The 10,675-nt window shown below is 33.0% G+C and overlaps 1 non-coding gene across 1 annotated transcript; it reads right to left on the bottom strand.

Annotated features, from left to right (window-relative positions):
• Positions 1-2,167: 2,167 nt before the first annotated feature.
• On the bottom strand, positions 2,168-2,255 carry Trnastop-uca (transfer RNA opal suppressor (anticodon UCA)). The gene has a single exon. It is a non-coding gene; the product is annotated as a tRNA-Sec (tRNA).
• Positions 2,256-10,675: the final 8,420 nt, after the last annotated feature.

The following is a 10,675-nucleotide window of genomic DNA, read 5'->3' as shown; positions in this document are numbered from 1 at the left end:
CATTGCCATTTACATGTACTCATACATTCTCAAATCGTTATGTCTAGCTTTGATTTCAATTCTGATATTCAATTTATGAGCAAAAAGCCTAAATTACTCTTACAACTAGTATTATTTGTTGTTCAACTTTACAATCTGTTTTAATAATTGTTGTGTGCATAGACATCATCATGCTGTTGTAAAAATTATGCCGTTTTTGTTATTTATTGTTGTAACAATACGTGCGTGACAATACATCGGAAAGATGCTCTTAAAAACATGACATATACGCTTATTGTCATGAAATCACTTAAAATGCAACGGTAACCAACCTCCCTCCACCTGGTGGAGTTTAACATTCACATTTTCAATTAATTTTAAAGTGAATGAGTTTAAGAAATGTCAGGCTAATATGTTTATGTTTTGCAATACAGCGGCATTTTTAGTACATAGTTGATATCAATATTGAGCAGACTAAGTGTAAGTATTTAAAATAGAAATCTCATATATGTACTGACATTGCGTATGTATAATAAGTTTTTTAAAGTTAATTTTGAAGATGTAAAACTATGTTTCTAATTATCTTTATTTTTCAAAAAGATAATAATGTCAATGCAAACATTTGACATGTGTTGTTATAATTAAAAATTCTCAAATTAGTTGTAGTTATTTGATATTTGTGTGACCAAAACTATATATTATGAGAGGAAAGTGATCAAGTAATGCGACCAATTGTGTTGATTGTGATAAATATTTTATTAATTGCCTGTTCTTTGTAAACAATGCTTTGCATCTTCTGTGAAAGTTGGTTGGTTAAAGAGAGTAAGTTCCAGACACACAATCTCAAATTATTGGAATTCATAGTTTTAAATATGCAGTTCCAATTGTGTAACGTCGTGTAATAGTATGTCTTTTTAACAATTAATATCATGCTCCGAATATACTCCATCGAGAGATTATTTATATCTATTTGCAATGTGCACATTAATATAAGAATTCAATAGTTTCAACCATTAGTACTGTTTATAATATATTGTCATGTGAGTATTTAGACGCGTCGCAGTCTACAACCGATAAATGTGATAATATACCGATACAATTTCTTTGCGTAAGTTCCGCTTTCTTTATCACAATTTGATTCACGTTTAGGCATGACAATATGGGTCTATGTAATGTATTGTTTCGATATTCTGCAACCGTATGTTTCACTTGTTTGTGTTTTTCTTAATACAACCAGCAACTGTTTTTATCGTTTATTATTAGACACCATAAAACAAACAATGTACTGTTTAATTCACAACGTAAGATTTTCAATCAGTTCTAGAACAACATGTGGCGTATTTTCTTGTAAAAATGCCCCGAATATTGTGTCAATCCGTAAACTTAAGAAATAACTATTTGTGTAAGTCTTCTTATGAACGATGCCTCTGTTCCACCTTTTCCATATGCTAAAAATCTTTAAAGGTTTATCACAATCAAATAAAACATAAAAAAACAATAAAAAATTAAAATGACATTTCAAAATACTGAACAAGCCATTTATTATAAAACAATATATAGCAGAATTTCCACAGAAATCTTCTCCTAGACACATGTCGTATAGGATAAAATAGTTTATATTCTTGTTACTTATTATCGCAATCTGTCCTTGAAACTGATGTTTTCATGTAGTAGAATGGATCTTTTAGCTTCAATTGTCAAGCGAATTGACGGGTAGAAGCTTGTATTAATGAATGATCTATTTTCATTATATGTTATACTGGCTACAGTCATGTTCTGTCCTTGGAATGCAATTGGTCAATAACAATTTAACCTGTTGAACATATGAGCATGTTATGTCATTATCGATTCCTATATATATATTTAAAAAGCATATTATAAAAAAACGTCGTTGCGTAAATATGATAATATTATTGTAGCGTGCCCGGCTTTGGACACTACAAAATACAGGAATTAGCAAATGGTAATAATAGTTTTTCGCGTGGCTACCTGGCCAAAGTGATTAGAAACAAATGATTGGTGTGTAATCCGTTTAGTAACACTAATTAAACTATAATTAATAACTAAATTATGTATGGGATGCTTTTGGTGCAAATGGCTACTGGTTATTTAGTTGGGTCTACTACATTGAAATGCAACACCGGCACGAGTCTTTTGCTAATGCGTTCAGGCTACTAATGTACCTTGGCCTCTGAAAGGTGGAATCGAACCACAGTGACGCTAATCAACTAACAAAGGTTTGAAACCTGCACTCCGGACCACCGAAGGTCATTCAGGCTACTAATGTCCCTATTTGCAAATTAGCTTTTGTTTTAGCAGCACAGTTACATGTGAGTAAACACACGATTAAGTGCTGCTGGGAAGCTTGAAGCTCCCCGACCAAACTGACTTTCAATTGCTCGAGTTCTTTCTTATATAGTCTCCCAAAGCATCATGGGAGGAAGGTTCCACGTAATGAATGGGTGTTTCAAGGTAGTTTCTTATAGCAATATCCAATGAAATGTATTAATTCGCGTGCTATTGCTTTGGAAAATATCCAATTGTTATTAAGGACGATATACGAAAATACATAAAGATATAATAGATGAAAACGATAATGATAAGGACTAACACATATTATTGGAATGGACTATTCCTCGTTAATTTGTAAACTGTGGATGAAAACTAAATATATCCTAATGATGACTATGTTTTGTTCTTGCAAATATTATATGATATGCATATTGTCATAAACGTGCGTTGATTTAATCTGTTTACATCAATACTCAAACAACTACTTAAACACTTGCAAGGGAAGAAAACAACTTACTTTCTGCTACCCCAAATGTTAATATCACGTGGTTGTTTTCGGTTTCGTTTTGTATGATTAGGCATCAGTAAATAAAAAGGCTAAATACAACTAACAAAGGTATTGCTCGGCCAGGGCGCTACATTATTCACTAAGACATCGTTACAGCTTAAAGCACATAATTTATGAAATTAGCTTATATGTTGCTATTAGTTTCGATATAAAGACACAGTTAATGAGTTAAATTATAAAACTACGTCCATGCAATCATCAGCATCAGCATCACCATCATCGTCATCATCATCGATAACAGAACAACACAAATAAGAAAAAACATTCATCAAATATGAGACATAACCAGCGATCGGCAGGTCACGGGTTCGATCCCAACTGTGGAAGCGTTCATTTGAGTTCCCCCATAGACACTGGTTCTAGTCCCAGGAAACGGACTCGAGAGCGTTTTAAATATGCCGTAGGCTATCTATGCAATCGAGCTTAAATAAATAGGTTTAACTAAGTTTTATTAATTACAACTGAGTGAATATATTTTCAACAAATATGAATGTCTCAGTTTTCAGAAAACAAACTTGGTATTAGTTTTATTATCCCGAACTTAACCGTGTTCGTTAAGTTTTCTTTTTTTTTAAACGTGCTGTCTGGCAATATGAATACAATCCAATAAACCCGCTTCTTATTCAATCACTCGTCCATTAGGCTCTTATCATACAAATAAAGTTCGCTTGCACAACGGAAATTACAAGGTGAACGAGTTTTATTTCATGTGGGTCACTGTTAGCGCTTTCCAGCAAGAGAAAATGTTAAGCTCAGCATCTTTCTGAAATAAAAACTTTGACCTTGAATGTGCTCTCCTCTATATTTCAATGATTGCTCAACTTTGTTTTGTCTGCTGAGAATAATAAATACCTAAATACCAGCGGATATCAACTGAATAAGAAAGTATCAATGTGATAAAAGATGACAGAAAACAATGCTGTTAAACGACAGTGGCCCATATGGAAATCATAATAAAGACTTTTATTGTAAAAGTCGACGCTTTAGCCTACTTTGAAAAAAACATGATTAACAAAACAGGGTGCAAAAATTTGCTGTTAATAATAAAACAAAACGGATTGTTTTATTTTATTGTGTTATGTGATAGCAAAGATGATTGTGGCAAAACTTAGAGAAAGTATTAACTCAATTATAGGGCGTATTTGAGAAAATAGCGTTTATGTTTCAACATTATGTTTGTATTCGGGCCTACATGAGTCGTGTGTCGGGACGTTTCTGTGCAATTCAAAATGAATAAACATGCATGATTCAAATTAATGGAGTGTCAATGAATCTTACAGTCACTCCGATAATTTTCATGAATTTTGAAGATTCCTATATTCTGCATAAGATTAATATGCATGTCTAGCACAGCGGGAAAGTTAACGGCTATATTTATATGTAATCTCAAGTATATATTCTAAACATTAAGATGAAGGTGTAAACAGCAAACATGGACATTAAACACGACCACATCATATATCATTAATTATATGAACTTAACTTCTACTGGTATTTGTTTAACATAAATTATTCAATTGACTTTATATAAATTCGTCACAATATAAATCTTTCGGAACGTAAAATAACTCCCCGTACTAAAAAAAAACAGCAACAAAAACTGCAGCGACAGAAGGAGATACATCATGTGTCAGCCCACTGTGTTAAGATTTGTAGAAAATTATTGAGTTTGTAAAACAAATATTAGCATTAAACAGACATTTTTTCGAAAACAAATTAATACATAAACAAATAGTGTTTAAACACGCATGGTTAAGATCATTGCCAAAAATAATTAGTTCAAAATAGTGAACTGAAGGAATCCACATCAACGTCACATTCATCAACATAATGAACAATTGACAATTGTGTGTTTTTCGGATTTTAACAAATGAGACGAAAAGTACGGCAATTAAAAGCCAGTTTATGCGGATAATACAGAATACGTTAGTAATGATATAATGTAAAGCAAACATACATTTTATCCTAATGAGTCAATTACATAAACGGCAAGAACATGTACTTTTACAACGCTCAAGTCTATTAACAGGTCGGTGTTTTGATATAAAATGTAGGGTAAGTCACGTATTTTGTGTTTTTATCTCCTATGAGTTGATAGACCGTTGTTATAAAACATAAACAAAAACAGAATAAGATCCAATACAGCAAAATGTAATAAAAAGCTTTAAATATAAACAGGCGTTGACATTTTTTAACTTAAACTTATTCTACGTTGGAAAGTACACAGCATAGAATGTCTGCTCGTTAAAGCAATCGATACATGTTCTTATACAAAAATAGTATAAGGTAAACTGTCATCGACGCCTTTAGAAACTGTATCACGTTAAAATGATGTTTAAACAAGATCGCATTAATGATCATCAACAGGCAGGCTAGAATTTTGTTAAAGAATTTAATTTACAGTAATAATTGAATGAAAACCTAACGTTGTCGGTAGGAATCTGACGAAATCATTTCGTTAGTAAAAACATGTCACTGGTGAAAAAATTGTACGTATTTAGTCCAATAGTGCATACATTTTAAAAGCGTGTGTAAACATCTGAATGAATGAGCATGAATAAATGCGCAAACACGCTTTGATTGACTTCATCAAGGTTCTTGAATAAATGGGCGAAGCCTTTTGAAAGATGTTTTCTTCAGAAGGATAGGCGTTATCCAATTAAGAACTTTTTTGCTTTTTGTAAAAGTTTACATTTCAGGACGAATCGTATTGTTTTAAACTTCTGATTGACGTTATATAATATTTTTATTGTAATTTTATCGTTATAGCTCTACACGTTTTAACCGTTTTATACATCAATTCATAAAAACAGACAAAATCAGACAGTTCATGTTTAAGTTTATCTTCAAACCATTTCGTCCAGTATTGAAGGGATGGCACACAATTACACGAACAAAGATATTTAAGTAAGAACATTAAGTAATAAAGTTTAATTGAATGCTTTCTTAACAAGTTTATGACTTTTGTTTACAATAAAGGGATCGTATTCCAATCGAAGTTACTTACACAAATCTTTAAGTTTAGATACAAGTAAACACTTTCTTACATAACATGATCACAGACAATAGGTTATGTGTTCGTGTCATTGAATACGGATAGTATTCTAAACTCGTGCAAGAATTGTTTACAAATGCCATTTTATGATCAATATGAACATTCTTGGTTAAAATCTGTAAATGTTAACAATCATTCCATACCCAGCTGTATCATCTTGAAATCAATGAGATGAACGTGAATTAAAAGTTTAGATGTACTTAATAGATATGCAATGCAATGACATATAAATGCAAATTATGAGTTTTAACTTTGATATATGTTCTTTAATTTGATAAAATTCCTATGGTAATGGTATTCTTTTCTATGTTTTTAGTTTCCCTTTAGCTATACTACAATTTTAGAATGTCCGCTGGCAATTCAACACATCAATAAGTCAGTATTTTAATGCTGACCGTACTGATGTATGTGACTACCAATAATGTGTGTTCATAATTATTCGATGATTTAAGAACTATGAACGCCTAATATTTATTTAAGTTAAACGGTTTAAAAAACTTATCAAATTTATCTATTCGTTCTTAGAGTTTCTATTTCTATGTGTTGAACAAGATTGTTAAATAAACAAAAGCAGTAATTCTTCGTGTTTTTTGCCATGTGTTGAACAAGATTGTTCAATAAAAAAAGCAGTAATTCTTGGTGTTTTTGCCAATATCACGGTTAAAATAAAGAAAGAAGATTTTGTCGACTTTAACAGAAATGTAAAAAATGTTATTTTGATATAGCCACGGACAGCTTCAGAATTCCATCTTTGTATGTTTGTATGTACATAACAGCCAAGTTATAGAATAAACTTGACAAAACAATTAAAATAATCTACAACAGAATGACATAATATTTTTGATTTTGTGACAACTATTTGATATTATTACAATAGTATAGTGTCATTTTACGAACAATGTATTGATAAATATTAAAACAATATATAAATGATCAAAATATAAAATACTCATTTTGTGAGTTTTACCTTTATTATGCATAACACACCGAATATTAAATGAAAACAGAAACGCATGAAAAGAAAAAAACATAATTGAAGGTATCAGCAGAAAATGTCAGCTTTTAACAATGTTAATAGTGCGCTATGAAATAAGAAAAATAAATTTTTGACAAATGAGTGTTTTTTTTTACACTTTTTTTAAGCGTTGAACCATTTAAAACTCCTCGTAACATCAGCTGTCCCTTTCCAGCAAACAAATTTAGAAGATAATTGCTCATTAAACCATTCCTCGCTTTCATATTCAAATACGGTTTAACTATGTTCAGAAAATATACTGTTTAACGGGCTTTTCCAAGTACAGTGTGAGCAGATTTTGGGAACGCCGTGATATGGCTAATATAATGTTGAATGCGACAAAACATACAAAAGCATCCCAACCCAATAACACAAATTAAATAATGAACAAACATGCATAAACTTAAGATACATTAAGTAAACAATGAGTACTTAATATATAGAATATGCTGTGACCCCACAAAACGATGACTCTCATCTTTAGACGTGTGGTCATATAATGCAAAAAAATAATGACAAACTGAGAAAGCTTTTTCAATGGAATGACAGGCCAGCATGTGGACTTGCAAATGAAGTTAATGGACCAGTTTCGCAGTACTACCTCTGTTACTATTTCACGTGACACTTCGATTCTCAGAACGAGACTGAACTTGTACCTTTCGTTAGCGGATAATATCGATACACGTTGATTGTTATTATTCACATTGTCATGCGCACTGACATTAGTTTTAATAATGGCAATGATATGCATACAGGCATGAGTTAAGTCAATACATTGATTAGATGTTATAACATAAATTACACCTCAATATTAATTCATCGACGTAATGTTCAGTACCATTAGTGTATATTTATAAATATAGTTCATCTTCATACAAATACGAGTTAATCATTAATATCAGAGTAAAGGCGGTCTGAAAACAAAACATTTCACAATTTCACAAAACATACATATACATTGGCCGTATACTGAGTAAAACTGACATTAACTGATGGTGTATACACCATACACCATCAGTTATTAACAGTTTAACCAGTATGCTTCACCGACTACCTTTTCCTTGTTGTGTTTTTGTATAGGTATCTAAGTGCAACATAAACCAAGTCAAATGCCTATGACGTTTCTAATTAATAAACATATGTCAGTAAATAACAGATATTCATTAACATTTTCAATACAAAAACAGACAATGATTTATAATAACTGTCAATACTAGAAATGGCGCGGCAGAGGCCGATGCCTATCCCCACGCCGCATGTTTGACCCAGGAGCGCCCCAGGGTTGGTAATGGGTCCATGCATAGTTGAGATTGACCGTATTGTCATAAGAGAAGTTCAGTATCAATTAGAAGTGAATCGGTGTAGAAATGAAGTAGTTATAGTAAAAGGCAATTTTGGGTGGGTGTGGCCTATATGGGCGGGGCGCTCCAGGTTTGGTAATGGGGCCATGCATAGTTGAGATTGACCGTATTGTCATAAGAGAAGTTCAGTATCAATTAGAAGTGAATCGGTGTAGAAATGAAGAAATTATAGTAAAAGGCGATTTTGGGTGGGTGTGGCCTATGTGGGCGGGGCGTCCCAGGGTTGGTAATAGGGCCATGCATAGTTAAGATTGACCGTATTGTCATAAGAGAAGTTCAGTATCAATTAGAATTAAATCGTTGTAGAAATGAAGAAGTTATAGTAAAAGGCGTTTTTTGGGTGGATGTGGCCTATGTGGGCGGGGCGCCCCAAGGTTGGTAATTGGGCCATGCATAGTTGAGATTGACCGTATTGTCATAAGAGAGGTTCAGTATCAATTTGAAGTGAATCGATGTAGAAGTGAAGAAATTATAGTAAAAGGCAATTTTGGGTGGATGTGGCCTATGTGGGCCGGGCGCCCCAGGGTTGGTAATGGGGCCATTCATAGTTGAGATTGACCGTATTGTCATAAGAGACGTTCAGTATCATTTTGAAGTGAATCGGTGTAGAAATGAAGAAATTATAGTAAAAGGCAATTTTGGGTGGGCGTGGTCTATGTGGGCGGGGTGCCCCAGGGTTGGTATTGGGGCCATGCATAGTTGAGATTGACCGTTTTGTCATAAGAAATGTTCAGTATCAATTTGAAGTGAATCGGTGTAGAAATGAAGAAATTATAGTAAAAGGCAGTTTTGGGTGGGCGTGGTCTATGTGGGCGGGGCGCCCCAGGGTTGGTAATGGGGCCACGCATAGTTGAGATTGACCGTTTTGTCATAAGGAATGTTCAGTATCAATTTGAAGTAAATCGGTGTAGAAATGAAGAAGTTAATGTAAAAAAAAATAAAAAAATGAGTGAAAACCTCTGACCCGGCCCCACCCCAATCCCCATAACTTTTGACCCAGGGTAAGATCAAAATTCCAAATAGTGCAGGGTCGCAAATATGCTCATAGCTACCATGTGTGTTAGTTTCAAGGTTCTAGTGATTATAGTGTAGGAGGAGATAGTGGCCAGGACGGACGAACGGACAGACGGACAGACAGACGGCGGAGATAACCACAATATCCCCACGCTTTTCAAAAACGATAATAACGCATGCAAATGACATTGTTAATTTCTTACAGGAGTTGCGATACCTGAAGGGTTTCACGGAATGGAATGAGTGGGGAAATAACATTAATTTGAAACCCAAATCTTTCTGTGCATTTGATGATGGTAACCATAGTTCTCGAAGAGATCTTAATATGCATGTAAATTGTTCAATTTGTACTATTTTAAGACGTCCGGTCCGCTCTGTCGTGTGTTAGCGTCTATATGACATATAATATGTTGTGTTTCTCTACTGAAATTTATGTCAGAACCGTCTTTCGGTATTTTTATTTTTTATTTCAATTGATGCAATTTATGTGATGAAACTCACTACTTTAAGTTAGATTCTTTGGATTAAAAACCGGTCGGACTTGGATTTGTAATAAACAGTAAAATATTTTTAACATTATAAAGCGAATCCAATACGTATGTCGAATTGTGTGTTAGTTATGTATAGTTGTAAAATTCGATGGACATAAAATAACTCGCTCCAAAAGTATTACGATTTCGTAAATCGTGTTTTGGGTCAGAATGAGTAGCATTCGATACAGATGTTATAAAAAATAGTGTGGTCTTCAATAAATTCCGAAAAAGAGATGGAAGAACTAAAAATGGAAATGCATATCGTTGTGACTTTATTTTTAAGCATTGGATTACAGTTGGCAGTGAGGTTAGCGTGTCGTTTATACTAAATTAAGTTTGTGAATGACTCCTGTTAAAGATGATATAATGTCATCAATCTAATCTATAGCACATTTTCAGTTGCAATCGATATTTTCATTGGATCTACAACACATGAAAAAATATCATAAAACAGCAAGACTTATCTAGCAGTTTATGTTTACTTTACATGTAATAGGTGTGTTGAAATCAATCGGAGTTTATGGAAAATACACCCCATGCACGTGACCGCTTTAAGCAAATCGAATTTGGTCATTTACGTAGGTGGTGGGCTATAAGCCAATATATAGTATCACATAACTATAATTCCAAAAAGATATTGGTGTGCTGTTCTTTTAGATATGTTACATTAACGATCAAAATTGTAAGACGTGTGTTGAATCAACCATAAGACAAATCACTATAAAATGTGAATTGCATGACAATATGTATATGTTATATAAATTTTACTATAAGTTAAATAAATTTTCTTTTACAATCAATGGTGTTCATTCTTTAATAATTATAATATACGCGTGAAAAACCCGGACGTGGTGCAAA

The sequence above is a fragment of the Dreissena polymorpha genome, chromosome 8 (assembly GCF_020536995.1).
Source record: "Dreissena polymorpha isolate Duluth1 chromosome 8, UMN_Dpol_1.0, whole genome shotgun sequence".
In the NCBI taxonomy this organism is placed as follows: domain Eukaryota; kingdom Metazoa; phylum Mollusca; class Bivalvia; order Myida; family Dreissenidae; genus Dreissena; species Dreissena polymorpha.
This window is presented reverse-complemented; position numbering and strand designations above follow the sequence as displayed.